Here is a 14,728-nt window from a genome sequence, read left to right on the forward strand (position 1 = left end):
AGAGGTGAGGATTACTCCCTTGATGTTTGCAAATAGCTTTGAAAATAGGCAATTGTGCATTTGTGGCAAGTCTCTGTTTATATTAAGGAAACGTCCAGCTGTGAGTAGATTTTTGCCGTCTTTCTCAGGCAAATGCCAGCTCGCTCTCCTTGCATGCTGAGCCTTGGTGGCAGCCGGGCTCCTGCCTGCCTCAGAGCCACTTGGGTTTCCCTGCATAAGCTGTGCAGAAATACCTAATGGGGGTCATTGCACTGGGCTCAGCGCCGGCATTGGGCCATGCCAGCGCCAGGCATTAGGAGATGCCGCACAGCAGGAGGTCGGGGTGTGCAGGAACAGGAGATCTGTGCACAGCACTGAGCAAAAGGTGGGAGAGAGGCAGGTAGCAAAGCCCAGGCTGTGCTGTACCTGGAGGGCCTTTGCCACAGCATCGGAGCCCGCAGAGTCGCTTTCTCTTGGCAGCGTGGCATGCCAGCAGAGCAGAGCCTGGCACTGCCACCGAAACCACCACTGGGCACCAAAGGCAGGAGTGGGGGGAGCAGTATCCAGCCAGGACTCGGCTCCCAGGCAGACCGAGGGAGGGTGAGAAGGGTTACTAACATCTGTGCTCCTCCTTCCCTACAGCAATGAGCTGCTCTCCCAGTCAGCCGGAGAAGGTTTTCCATATGGCCCCCAGCCCACGCAGCCCAGCCGAGTGGAGCCGGTGATGGAGCGGGGGAATTGCCGTCCCTGCACAGCCCTGGGATGTGCTGCAGCCCCGGCGTGCAGACCCGCTCCGCCACCTGCGTCTTCCTCCCCACACAGGTCTGCAGCTTGCTGATGTTGCATCAAAGCCCTGGAGAAGTCCTTGAAGCCATGCAGGGGCTGCCACAGCTCTCCTCAGCCCTTGGGGGCTATAAAGGCTGCAAACATCAGAGTGATGCCCTCCTGGTCATACTGAAAGTCATGCTTGGGGCAGGCAATGCCCTCCTAAAGGTGTTTGGCCAAGGTAACCCCAGCACAGCAGGACTTGCGTTGCATTCACCACTTGGCCAGCCTTGTTTATGCAGCAGCGATGGACTGAGGGAGAAGAAATACTAGTATTCGTGCTTGTCCCGCTCTCCACACGCACAGTAAATTGACCATTAGTCACCAAATTGGCTATAAAGACAGAGTGAGGGTGGTTCCAGACTTCACAGAAATTAGCTGGATTCAATTAAGCTTCTCTCATTGCAACCAAAGCAAAGGGCGAGGATGTTTGCAGGTGCTGCACACCCTGGAGCAGCAGCACAGGGGACAGCCACGCCACGTGGCTAATGACAACAGATTTGAAGGTTGCTTCCCGCAGCTGGAGCTCATGGCCTGAGCTTTCCCTTGAAGGCTCAGCTGGAGGCTGCAGGTGGACAGAGATGCTCTCCTCCAAAGGGCTGCACAGGCTCAGCCCGGCTGCATTTGGGGCTCCCATCAGCACTGGCCAGTGCGCACGGACCCCTGCCCTGCAGCAGGACCCTGCACGCCCGAGGGCACGGTCACACACGTGTTGCACACCCCTGAGATGGGGAGGGAGCTTGGCTCTCCTGACAGCAGCCCCTTACCCTGCTGCAACACTTAGTCCTCAGCGCTTGATCGAGAACTTTACCTCACTGTGCATTAAGCTGAGCTCTCTTAAATTAATGACATCAGTCTTGGCTGCAAATCAGGCAGACCCCCTTCTCCCTTCCCATGCACATTACAGAAATCCCAGTCTCTTTTCCAGTGTGAGAGCAGAAAACGACTGCAACTGTGTACTGGTAGGAAACTACCATGAAATAGCCCTCGGTCATAGATTAGGAGCATGTCATATGTTTCATTACCTGCTGAAAGACAGTTGCTGTGTGCTAGGGAATATTTATAAAGCCAAACTATTTACAGCTCTCTGCCTTTTCCTTGCAAGCATGCAGCCAGAAAGGCATTAATAAAGTAGCCTTGATGATCTGAATGATTTATGGAGCAGCAATTCTGTAAATAGGGTTCAAACTTTTAAAGATTTGTTTTCCAACAGAAAGTCAACCTAGTGGTACGCAATGTATATACCATGTAGGTTAATTATGCTATTTATATCTGAGATAAATTGTTCAGTGGGCAGTGTGCCAATGCACCAGTTTAGCTTGATGCTAATGTTTTCTAAGCGATTTTTTATCCCCCTGGAAGTTTTGTAACGAGTTCACGAGACTCCGCCAGCTATCGGGAAATGCACGTTCGAGCCAGACATCACACCACTCGAGTGCCCCGCACGGTCAGGCCATATTTCTGATTTCTTGTTAAAAATTCTCTTTGTTCCCCTCTGCCTGCTGTCGGTCCTTCTTGAGCTGAAGCACACGAGCAGCAGAATGCTATGTCGGATTTTGGAGTGCAAGCGGCTTTCTTTTCAAATGTTTCCTTTAAAAACCCCTTCAATATTGCAGCATCCAAGTGTCCCCCCTTTCTGCCAAGCCTTTATTTTTACAAGGACATTACTTTTGTCCTTTGTTCTGCTTTCTTTAAGCCTGGTCCCTCTTCCATTATGCCTGCCAGAGGAATCCAGAGTACAAAGATTTCTACTAGTGCCTTGCTTGCTTTCTGCCTCCCTCCCTCCCTCCATCCCTCCAGCATCCTCCGTGATTACATCCTCTCCGTTGCTTTACAGCTGTTCCCAAACTCCCCTTCAGCATCTGAAGCTGCAAATCACTCCTGCCCCACATACGCACACGGGGTTTGAATTTGTGCAGCATTTGAATCCTGGGGGCTGGAAGGTTTTTTGCTCTCGCTTTCAGCAGAAGCCAGGATGCGGTGGATAAGGCTGACTCCCAGTGGCTCACAGTCCTTGACTCGGCCGGTGCTTGCTCCGCTTCCTATTCAGGCGATGAATTGCAGAAGCACTCTTGCTCTTGGAAATTTTGCCTGTGCACATAAGTAGATTTTTATCCGTTCCTTCCAGATGCTGCAGTTATAAGTGCCCGTGTACATTTTGTTACGGTTCCCCAGATAACAGCATTTGGAGTATCACTCCTTCAGAAAATCCATGCAAAACCATCTGTGATTTTCTGCTCTTGGATGGATAATTGGATTGTAGTGTAGGGTGGGCTTGGGGCTTGGGGCTTGGGCTTGTTTCCTTGCCTGAAAACTTGAAGGTACTTACAACCAGGCTTTAAGAGGCTTTCAGGCAAGAACGAAGCCTTACATGCCCATTTGTGGCTGGCGGTGAGTAGTTTGCCACCAGCAGCCCCAGTTAAACCACAGCTGCCCCATGGGATGTCTCACGGCCGCTCTCATACTGTCACTCACCAGGCAGGAACCTCATTTTTCCTACTCTGGGCTTGGTCCCATATTTTAAAGCACCCTTTAAAAAGCTGCAGAACTTCTTTGATACCATTTTAATATCTGTGATAAGTTCCTTCAGGGCGACCCAGCTTTCTTTCCTTTCCTGTCGATTAATTAAACGCTGGGTAACAGTGACATTTCTGATTATCTATAGACAGGGCAAAACAACTGCCAGCAGTGCAGCCTTCCTCACCCGCCCCTACCACAAAACACCTTGAGGAGGTGGCACTGAGGGCCACCAGGATTAAGGATGCACGGAGCACGGCAGCGGCACATGGTCCCCGCTGCTGCGGCACCTCCCAGATGGGAGCAGCAACGCAGTGGCTGTAAATCATATTACGGAGCAGGCAGAGGAAAGGAAAAGAAGCGGGGCAGATGCTGGAAAAGGCTGCGGGGTGGGTGTGGAGCAAAGAGCAGCCCCGAGGGCTTGCAGGCTGGCTGTGGAGGGAGGGACGGGGCACTGCCACTTGGGTTGCGCTGCTTGAGACCATCATGGACTTCTGGGCAACCTGCTGGGCCATCGACGCTGCGCCATCGCGGTTGGTCTTGTCAACTGGAAGGGCATCTAACTGCAGGGCATTGAGCATCTGCTGCCACGTTGCGGTCCAGCGGCTGCGCTGGCGGAGGGCTGAGCCAAACCAGCAGCGGGGGCATTAGCCAAGCAACTGCCTGTGGCGCTTCGAGCTGGAAGCACCGGCCCTGGCTCCTCGGGGGTCACAGAAGGCCAATTCTGGGTTTATGCAGGCAGCGAAACCACAACAGCCTCTAGGAAAAAATAAAACTAAAAAAAAAGCAAAATGCAGAAAACAAAGAACGAGCGGGAATTTGGATGGGGAACGGAGCTGAAGGATGCTGGGTAATGTTGCAGCTTGGACGAGGCTGGCCCAGGTGGCTGGCTGGCTGCGATTTGGTGATGATCCGGCCGGTCCCTGCTGCCCTGTTCATGCTCATGCATGGCCCGGATGTGGCAGGATGCGGCCAGCGAGCTCCAGGGCTGCACAAGCATCCCAGCGATGTGCTCTGCCCGACCCTCTGCCCGCTCAGGGGATGCGATGCTTCTCCTGCTTGGTCCCCAGCACAGAGACAGCCCCAGTTTGTGACTGGCATCCCTCACAGGGAAGCCCTGGCCAAGCTGGTGGCCGAGGGAAAAACCTTCATTTCCTGATGAGCCAGCGGTGATGGAGACATGGTTATAAACGCACTTGACGTTTGTTGGTTTTGTTGTTGGGTTTTTTTAAGAAATAGCAACCCGTCTCCCATCTGCCAGCTCAAGTGCCACGGAGTGCATCTCCAGTGCAGCCAGACGGCTGCAAAATAAACCTCCCAGGCTCTTTCCCCTCTGGTCGGAGGAGTCATCGAGAGCCGTTGGCTGTGCTGGCCTGGGGATGGTGCATTCCTGCTCACCTGATTTATTATCTCTGCTCAGCACACAGAGAAGAGGATTCTTCCCGGGAAGAAAAGTTGGCAACTCGAGGCAGTCCCTTAGAAACAGCCAGTGTTTGTATGAGCATTCATTCAAAGGAGCAGAGGGAGAAAGGAAAAAAACTGCAGCAGAGAAAGATCAAAAAAAAAAAGGCGAAATCAGAGGCACTTGCAAAGCTGGACTACAGCGAGACAGTCAGTATTTCTGTTCGGGAAGGCTGGGATGGAGACCTGCAGAGACGAGTTTTGCATATTCAGAAAAGTAAACAGCAGACTCAGCCTTGGTTTTTTGCAGAATTACAGGAACCAGAGATGGAAAAGACCTATTAACTCATCTTTCCATTTCCCTCCAGGGCAGAGCAGGATTGCTCCCCGGAGGAGATTATTTTTAGCACGCTGTTGAACAGAGTTTTCAACGTCGCATGAGATGGGGGTTTCTTTTCCAGGGATTTAGATGTATGAATGATAAACCAGGTTCTGCAGAAAGAAGGCCTGACCCAGAGATGAAACGAGGATCAAAGCAGTGCTATGAGGTTCAGAAATGTTTGCCTGCACGTTTTCTTCTCTCTAACATGTTTCTGCATCTCTCTGCAGCAAGCCTTGCCTGGGAAGGAAGCAAAGGCAACGAAGCCCCAGTTCTCCAGGGATTTTCCTTACATAAAAGAAGAAATGAGACAATTTCTCTGGAAGAAGCTTCACATGGGCATCCCACGTCCCGGGGAAACGTGGTACACACTTGCATTTATGGAGAGAAAAAGGGGCACGGCACTGCTAGGTGAGCAGCACATGCAACACAGTGTCCCATAGACTCAGCAGAAGGAGGTAAGCCGTGCCAGCGGGTGATTTCTGGCATGGGTTTGGGGTGACTGTGCTCCTGCACGGGCTCTGCAGGGAACGTGGTGAATCAGCATCCACCGGTGCTGCACCAGCAGGACCTGCAAATCTGCTGCCCGAGGTTCAGGGAAGCTTTGAGCTCTCACACCCATGGCATCTTTTAAACATGGCCTGAATTAACGCCTCAGCCTGGCTCTCCTCAGCGGGGTCTGCTGCGGTCCTGCACGCCTTGCTGCAGCTACTCGCTTGGGCTGTGCATTGCTTGCAGCTTCCCTGCACAGATCCTCCATGGCGCTGCAATCGCTCCAGACGCAAAGTCCAGCAGCTGCTCAGCTCCTGCAACTGCTGCAGCTCATTAAAAAGGAGAGACACATACCGGGCCCTCTCCTGGACGCGTCTCTCCCTCCTTCCTCCCACTCTCTTTGATCTTAAAATTAAAATTGTTTTCAGCCTGTGAGTATATTTTTGCTCCATGTGGGCTGAGCGACGCCAGCTGAGCGGGGCTCTCGCTCCCCAGCAGCCCTTGGCTCACGGGGAGCGGCTGCAGGACCTGGCGAAACCTTGTGTTTGCGCCCAGAGCAATTGCAAACAGTTTGCAAATGGTTTCAGTGGCTGTTTCGGTGGGAGGGGGAGGGAGAAAAGGGGAGGAACTGGACTTGGATGCTGCCTCTGAAATGATTGTTTGCAGGCCAGTAATTCAGGTTGCAGACAAGGCCCCATTGACTCTCCGGCGAAGACAGAGCAGTTCAGTTGTTAACCCTGGAGAACCGGCTGCTGCCTGCGTGCCACGGGGCTGCCGAGAGCTGGACCCGCCGGATGCCGGGGCAGCACGGCCAGGGCACCGCTCCGAGCTGCCCAAGGGGCTGGCCCGGGTGTTGGGTAGCCCCTGCAACCTAGCTGCAGGGATGTGCTCAAGATGCCACGCAGGGAGGTTCAGAGCCTGGGGCACTGCCTGAGAGCTGCTCTTCCCAGCACCCTCGCGTCCCTTGACTTTAGCAACAGCACCCATGAGGTGTGCAAGCAGGAAAGCACGCTGGGCAGCATCACACCCCTGCCAGGTTCATGGGAGTGCCCAGTGCGGGAGAGGTGCACCCTTTGTGCTGCTCCCCTGGCCTGAGCACCCAGGACACCCGCCCGTGCATGCTCAGAGGGCTGCTGCAGATACAGGGTGTGCATGGGTGTTTTGCAGGTGCTGCATCCCCATTAAGCGGGGGTACACACTGCCAAGGGATATTGCAACGGCCACGCGCTGCCACGGGATATTGCAGTGGCCACGGGATATTACAACAGCCACTCACTGCCACAGGATATTGCAATGGCCAAACTCACAAGCGGGTTTAGGTCACGCTGCCAAACTCACTGGCAGAGGGTCTCGGCACGACTGTTCCCCCAGGCTGCATCCCTACGCGATTTGGGGCGTTCCTCCCATGTTTCCCTCGACCTTTTTTCCCTCGCAGCTCAGAGGAGGAGGAAACGTTTGTCTGCAAGAAGCAGGTCTCTGGCTGAATTCCCCTCCTGTGGGGGAACTTGTGTCAGTGAGAGGTTTAATTTTATGCGGCTGTGCATTGCCCAGAAACCTTAGCTTAACGTTATCACAGGGTAAGTCAACAAATATGGAAAAATCTACCAAAGTTACATTTTACCCACTTTTCTTGCACCTTTGGAGATGAAACTCAAGCTATGCTGCTATGTTACAGTGATTTATTGGTGGGCTGAGAAGCTGGGTTTTAAATACTGCATCTTTGGGATGCTGGCAGCCTTGCTTCCTATAAATCTTAACTAGTATTTCTAAGCCCTTTTATGCCAGCTGCTTTCATGTATTCAGAACCTTTTCCGTGCAGTAGCCTATGAAAATATTGAAATGATGCCCAGAGCAACACCAGGATATGAAGGGGAAAACTTTAAGATGTTTTGTAACTATTTTTTAACAGAACCTGCCAAATCTTAATTTTTCCAGTTTACAAGTAAGAGCCTCTAACCATCTGTTTGCTGTCAACTGATGTTTGTTTGGAAAGGAATTTTATTATTTTTTTCCATCTTGCACTCCTGTTCTTACAACTAGTTTACTGAACTTCATAAATGTCAGCTTTCATAGTTGTTTTGTAAGCCAGTTATGATTTAGGATTTAATCAAAATTGAGCAGTCAGTGTCTTTAATCAATCTGAATGGAGATCAAAAACAAAGAAACGGAGACTGAAAAATGAAACATTTAATGTATCCCAACAGTCTTTGAAAGAGCCTTATTTCCAACATAATAGCTACCAGGAATCATTATAACAAACTTTAAAAAAAAATACCCTCCAAAACTGCTTGTCGTGTTTTTTAAAGATAAAAAGGGCTAAGGCAATTTAAGGCTTAAGAGCAATTCCAACCTTTTATCTCATTAAGTATTAAAAATAAACCAGCATCATCCACTCTGCGGCTGCGATGGGCCGTGCTGCAGGGAGCTCTCGGCACTAAGGACGGGGTTGGTGGTGCCCAAACAACCCTTTGCTCACCCCGTATCGCCCGTCCCGGTCCACGGTGCCAGAGCAGTGCACGCCCGGACCGCACCGTGCCCTCCACGGGGATTTTGGCACCGGCACCACCGCAGTCTGGCACCAGCCACGCATGCCCAAGAGACGCCAATTTACAGCGTGGAAATCAAAAGCAGGGAGGCGGGAAGCGCAGCCATTGCTCCCCTGGCAACCCCCCGTCCCTCTCCTGCCGGTGCATTAGGACACAAACACGGGCCCCGACACCCCGCGTGATGCTGCACCCGGCGTTTTCACCTCCTCCTGAAGCATCTCATCCACAACGCCTTGTCGCGCGAGGTTATTGGGCGTTTTGGGCTCCAACAGGGGACCAGCCATGGAAAAACCAAGTCATCCCAACGGGAATGAAATGACCCAGCATCTCCTCCGTGGTGGCGGAGTCCTTCATCAGCTGGCGCGATGGCCACGGTTAGCAATGCACAGGGCTCAGCAGAGCCGACGTGGGTCAGGAAAACCGAATTAACTGGGGTGGCAAGTGGAGCAATACCCTGATGAATAATGAAGGAGCAGAACCGAACTTGCAGGGGCCTGTCGGTGCACCGCAGCCGCGGCCCCACCCCGGGGCTGCACCGGGTCCCACGGCCCCCGGCACCAGGGGGTGTAAGGAGGGCCAGACACAGCAAGGGGGATGCGGGGATGGAGCAGGGCAGCGCGTCCCCGGCACGGCACAGCTCGGCTCGGCTCGGCCCGGCTCTGTCCGGCTCGGCTCGGCTCGGCCCGGCTCTGTCCGGCTCGGCTCGGCTCGGCTCGGCCCGGCCCGGCTCGGCTCGGTCCGGCTCGGCTCGGCGCTCTCGGACTCCCCCTGCCGGCGCATCCTGGCTGCGAGCCCATCAGGGCGGCGGGGCGGGGCAGGCAGCGGGCAGGCAGGCAGGCAGGCAGGCAGGCAGGTAGGCAGGCAGGTAGGCAGGCAGGTAGGTAGGCAGGTAGGCAGGCAGGCAGGTAGGCAGGCAGGTAGGCAGGCAGGTAGGTAGGCAGGCAGGCAGGTAGGTAGGTAGGCAGGCAGGCAGGCAGGTAGGCAGGCAGGCAGGCAGGCAGGTAGGTAGGTAGGTAGGTGAGCGGTGGGAGCGCCTAAGTGCGAAATGGCCCCCCCAGCCCTGGTGGATGATTTAACTTAATTATAGTTCTTCTTTTTGGCATCCCCCGCTGGAGCCCCTGTCAGCCATGCCAGCGCTGCCGGGAGCAGGATGAGGCTTCATGGGGACCCCGGAGCTCCGCTTCAGGTTTAATTTACGAACCAGCCCCTGACCTTTGAGCTCAAACCACCAAGTTCTGCTTTGCGCTACAGGGCTTTGCTTATTCTCTCCTTTTTTGGCTTGTAAGGCCCTGTCCCTTGTTTGTTTGGGGGCTCCGGGGTGGTGGGGTGCCCACATGGGTGCTTGTGGGCTTAAAGGTGCTGAGCAGGTCCCAGAGGGACCCAGCACCTCCTCGGAGCAGACTATCCCCGCCTCTGGTCAGTCCTCCCCAAAGAGGGGAGCTGCATCAGAGCCCCGCAGTAACCTTTAATGGGCTGCTGGGCTTTTAATGAGCAACTGGGGTTGGACTGGTGGGAGCACGGGGAGGGTGACTCGGTCCTGGGGTGCCTCAGCCAACGGGAATGTGGTTCTTCAATTCGACTGCGTTGAGCAACTGCTCAGCGCAAAGACCCACCCAAACCTGCTGCTCCGCTTGTGCAGTGGTCCAGTGGGGCGGGAAGGGAGCCCCGGGAAGAGGAGACTGTCGCTGCACAAACATCTCCTCTCCCGTAGCAGAGGATCCCCCTTCTGCTGCGGCATCGACTTCCGATAAATGTTTTGATTGAGCCTCAGGGTTCGTGTAGCGGCAGGAAAGCCTCATCCCAGGGTGATGTTGTATTCCATTTGAAATCAGCTCTTGGATGAGGCACAGGAAGGAGCGGATTCAAGCTGTGAACAAAATCCTGTTCACCTCCTTAAGGGGTTTGTCCATGCAGAGGGGAAATGCGGGGTGTCCTGCCTCATCTCCTGGGGTGCAGGCTTGCCAGGATGCAGTGCTGTGCCGTGGGTGAGCTCCTGCATGCCAGGATGCGGCCCTTGCATCAGAAAGGGTAGTAAAGCTCTGCCCAGCACTCGAGTCATATCTCTGAGCGCCTCTGGCCAGGCATTGCCTGGGTGCCCGTGCTGGGCACCTCGGTCCTGCTGCAGGCTCCTGCGAGGCTGCGGGATTCAGGCATGCCCACACACGAGAGGGGCTCCTCTAATTACATCGCTGACGAGGGAGACCGCGCACCCGGCTCCTGCCTGTGGTGGAGACGGTGGCTGCTGGTGATCTGACTGATGGGTTTGCTCTGTGGTTTCCCGCTCTCCTGTAATTTTCATCCGAGTTAAAGCCAGGCTTAATTTTATTTCCACTTGCAAGCTGTTGTGCTGGGTCTCGGCGGCACAGGGAAGGCGCAAAGTGCTTCGATGGAGCTGGGCCAGGGCTTTGCAGAGACGCCGGTGGCGTGAGAGCTGCCACCTCCAGCACGAGAGCCGGGGCATTGCACGGTCGCAGGGCTGTGAGCATCAGTGTCCCGCCAGGCTTTGGAAAGTGCCCCTGCTCCAGCAACTGAGCCCTTTGACTGCTCTTGGAGTACCCACTCCCTGCGGAGGAGGAGAGGTTTTGCACCTTCCCAGGCAGGGACAGAGCAGGGAGGAGAAAACCTATCTCATGCAAAAGCTGCTGCAAGCATCAGGCAGGTGAGAGGCTCCCTCCCTGCTGCTTGCTCATCTCCCCTCTGCTTTGCAAGCGGGCATCCTGCAGCCAATGACCATCTGATGCCCGTGGTATTGCCCATTTGCCACCACGGTTGGCGCTGGATGCTGCCCATCCATAGTTAGCGTGCTGGGAGCCCGGGTACTGGCAAATGTTACCCGCGTCAGGAAATCGGGGGTTTTATTCCTGCCTGGAACCCAGGCTCAGCGTCGCCTGGCCTTGCAACAAACAGCCAGCGCTTTGCTGGTGCTACTCTATAAAATTCCCTCTGAATCGAGGGAAATGGGTTTTTAAAATCAGTTTTAAAGGCCTCCAGGGGCTCCACATACTCTCGCAGGCCTTCCTCTTTATTTGTCCCCTTATTGTAATCCCCTCCACTTAGGATGTATGGGCAGAGCCGAACATCTGGCTCTCATCACACCTTCTGTTGACTCACTGCTCAGCACCAGGGCTGAGATGGCTCCCAGATGTTGCAGTGTGTCGGTGCCCCGTCAGCCGCTTGCTTTTACGGTGGGGGATAAACAGAGGTGGGTTTGAAAGTCGGGGGAGGACTGAATAAGTGTTACCTGCGGGTTAAGGGCACGCAGGGGCTTGTGCATGTTTCACATGCCTTCCTTGGAGAGGTCTCATTTTTGGGGAAAACCTGCACAAGGCATCCAGGGCGTCAGAGGTTTCCCTGTGGGTTGTGGCAAGCCTGGAACAGGCATCGGCTGGGCTGGCTGCGAAGGCGGTGGATGGTCTTTACTGCCCTCCAAACTAACCGTATCCCTGAGGCTCTTACTGGGGTGCTTTGCTTTATTTTTAATTCAAGGCATGGCGTGCTGGTTCTGCATCTCCATGTGCTGGGAGAGGAGGTGAGCAAAGCCAGCAACGAAGCCACCGTGGCACTGGTTGTCACACAGTCTGTCCCAGAGCTTGGAGAAGACCTGGCAGGGTCCTGCAGCACCTCTGCACGCCCCCCCCCCCCCCCCCCCCCCCGTGAGTTATGTGTCCCCCTGGTTCAGAGCTGTTCAAAACCAAAATGCATGCATTTGAAGTTGAAGCATCAACTCCCGCTGAAGCAGGATATGTTCCTGGGGCTTTTGCTGTCTTCGTTGTCTCTGGCGTTGGTAGCAGTGTGCCATGGGAGCCGGGAGTGCTCAGCACGAGATGTCTCTTGGGGTCTGTGGTACTCCAGCTGTGCTCAGATGCTCCCGAGCTCCTCAGCGTCTTCACCAGGGTTGGCATCTTGCCTACAGGTGGGACCTCCTGTGATGTCCACAGAGCAAGCTGTGGCATCCCTCAATATCCTGTGACCTTGCAAGGGTGACGACCACCCAGGTATTTGCTTGCAGATGAGTCCTCAAGACGTCCCAGCGGGGCTGGTCTTCGCCCAGACTGTTGAGGCACCGGCAGGCAGCGGATGACGTTGTTAGCAGATTTGAAGCCTGATCTTGAGCTCTTTGATGCTCTGAGCATTGATGTAGCTTTGGTTCATCTTTTTGTCATTGATATAGCGTGTTTATCTAAAAAGGAATCTAGTTTTCATTATTGTTGATTCGGGGGCTTTTTGCTCTGCATGCCAATGAGTGGGAAGGGAGCCGTGGTGGAGCCCCTCCGGAGAGGCGGCTCCTTAAAATGCCCTCTGCAAACACGCCTTAGACAAAACAGCTCTGCTGCCTGAAGGCATTTCAATCCGCACTGAAACTTCAGTGGAGGAAGGCAGCATATCAGCGAGCCAGGATTTCTCCAAGGCAAATGCATCTGTTCTCATCTGGTTTTCCTCTTTGATGCATTTTTATGTTAAGGGGCCTAACTGCTCTTTTAATAGTTCTGGCCCTGTCAGAGAAGCTGAGGTTTCTTTGCCTTCTTGTTTCTTCCAAACTTCCCTCCACAAGGCTCCCTGACAGCTCCTTCTCTGTGATGGAGATTGCCAAGCCCCTGCGCTTCACCAGCCCTGAGCTAGGAATATCTGTAGCTTCCGACAGTGATGCTCAAAAATGCATCGTGTCAAATTATTTGCCTCAATGACTGGGGGCTCCCAGGAGAAGCCCAGGCTCTTAATGACAACAGCAACAACAAAAATTAAGTCTGTCTGGTGTTGGTTGTGGGGGTGCTCGGATCCACAGGCTCGTGCCTGACTCCAAGACAGTGCCAAGCTGAGCACAGGGTCCTCCTCAGGTCCCTCCTGCCCCAAGCTGCTGTGCCAGCTGGTCTCTGGTCTACCTCACCGGTTTGCTGCTCGTGAGCTGGAGAAAGGCAGAACTCAAGGGTGATGGGTGCTCGTGGTGCACCTGCATCCCTCCGCTCCTGCTGTTCTGGGCTGATGCTGGCTGGGCCTGCTCCGGCCATGGGTTTTGCAGCATTGGAGATGCTTCTTGTCCCTTCTCCTGCACACACCACTACTTGGTCCAGGGGCACGAGATGGGTAGTATAGAGCTGTACGACAACCAGGTTTGAAGCTCAGCATCTTGCTGTGACTCAGAGATCCTCACTTGATGGCCTGCTATAGCTGTAGCTCTGCAGGCAGAGACCCCCTTGTGCTTCTGCAGTCCTCAGGAAGCCAGATAGGGACAGAGGAGTAGGACAAGCAGGTGATAAGTAGTGACACACCCAGAGCGCACAGGAGGGCTATTGCAGGCACTTTTTAGCAATAACCTTGGCCAGGTGCTTTATTTATCACCCTGGGAAGGATCCTTGCCTCCACTGGCCCGTGCTGCCCTGTGGAGGCGGGGGGAGGTCTCCTGTCTTGCGCCGTGCTCCTAGAAGCACTTCCCGGAGGTCTCTGCAGGAGTGCAGCCTGCTTGGCTATGGGGTTTCTCTGCTCTCACACAGCGACCAAGGATGGTAGGACTTTGATCAAAACCATCTGGGGGAGAGGTGGGTTCACACCCGGTACCTGCCTGGTGCTGAGCTCGGTGCAACCCTGATGTCCCCTCGGATGTCACCGAATGACCCAGGGGGCTGTCTCAGAAACATCTCCTGGGGTACAGCCAGGCTGGAGGTCCCTGCATCGAGGTACCTCTGGCTTCACCTTCCTCTGTGCACCCACAGAGAGCTGGTGGGAGGGCAGCTCGCCAACATCCCTCTGCTCTGTTCTCGCAGATGAAACAGGGAGATAGGGAAACCTGTGTCTTCGCTTGCTTTAAAGAACAGTTTCCCTGGCCTCTTTCTTGCATGTGGGATGCGTTTTTAATTAGCTTTTTAAAATATAATTTTAAACTTCTTTATTCTGCTTGCATTTTTATCTCAGCTTAGGATGCGCAAAGCTTGACTATTTTGTTCTCAGAGTCAGCTGGATGATCAAGGTTTTTGCAGTCTACTAAATTATTAAAGAAAACTCAGTTACTCACTAAATATTATTGCTTCCATACTGTCAGGGAGAAGATCACAGTAATATTTTGTTAATTCAAACATCTTTCTCTTTCTCTGAGGCTGTTGATGACAGGCAAAGTGCTTGCATAATATACAAAGGTGCTCGTTGCAGAAGGAGGACGTAATTAATTTTAGCAGTAGCAATAAGTCTTCGCTACATGCAAAGCAGCATCAGGGACATGGAGCTGGCTAGGAGAGTCTTCCGCGTGGCTTGCTTGATGTTTCTGATGAATCGTGGGGGTAACGTGTTTTGTGCAGCTGATGCAACTGGAGCATGATGGTGGGGTGGTGGGAGGCCGCCCCGCACATCCTGACCGCTTGCCTGGCTGAAGATGGGCCCGTGGTCGTGGGATGTGGCATTGCCGTCCCTCTCAGCTGGGAGGACGCCGGTGTCTGAGTTGCATGTGCCTGATGCCGAGAGACTTGTAGCAAGGCTGTGCCCCCTTTGGTTGGGGTCTCTCAGCTGAGTGGTACCCAATTTCTGGGGGGCGTAGTGAGCCCCACGCGATGATGGGGAAGGTGGATGCGCAGCTCACCCTGCCTCTGCCCCACGGTGATGG

Source organism: Aptenodytes patagonicus, chromosome 10, assembly GCF_965638725.1.
Source record: "Aptenodytes patagonicus chromosome 10, bAptPat1.pri.cur, whole genome shotgun sequence".
NCBI lineage: Eukaryota > Metazoa > Chordata > Aves > Sphenisciformes > Spheniscidae > Aptenodytes > Aptenodytes patagonicus.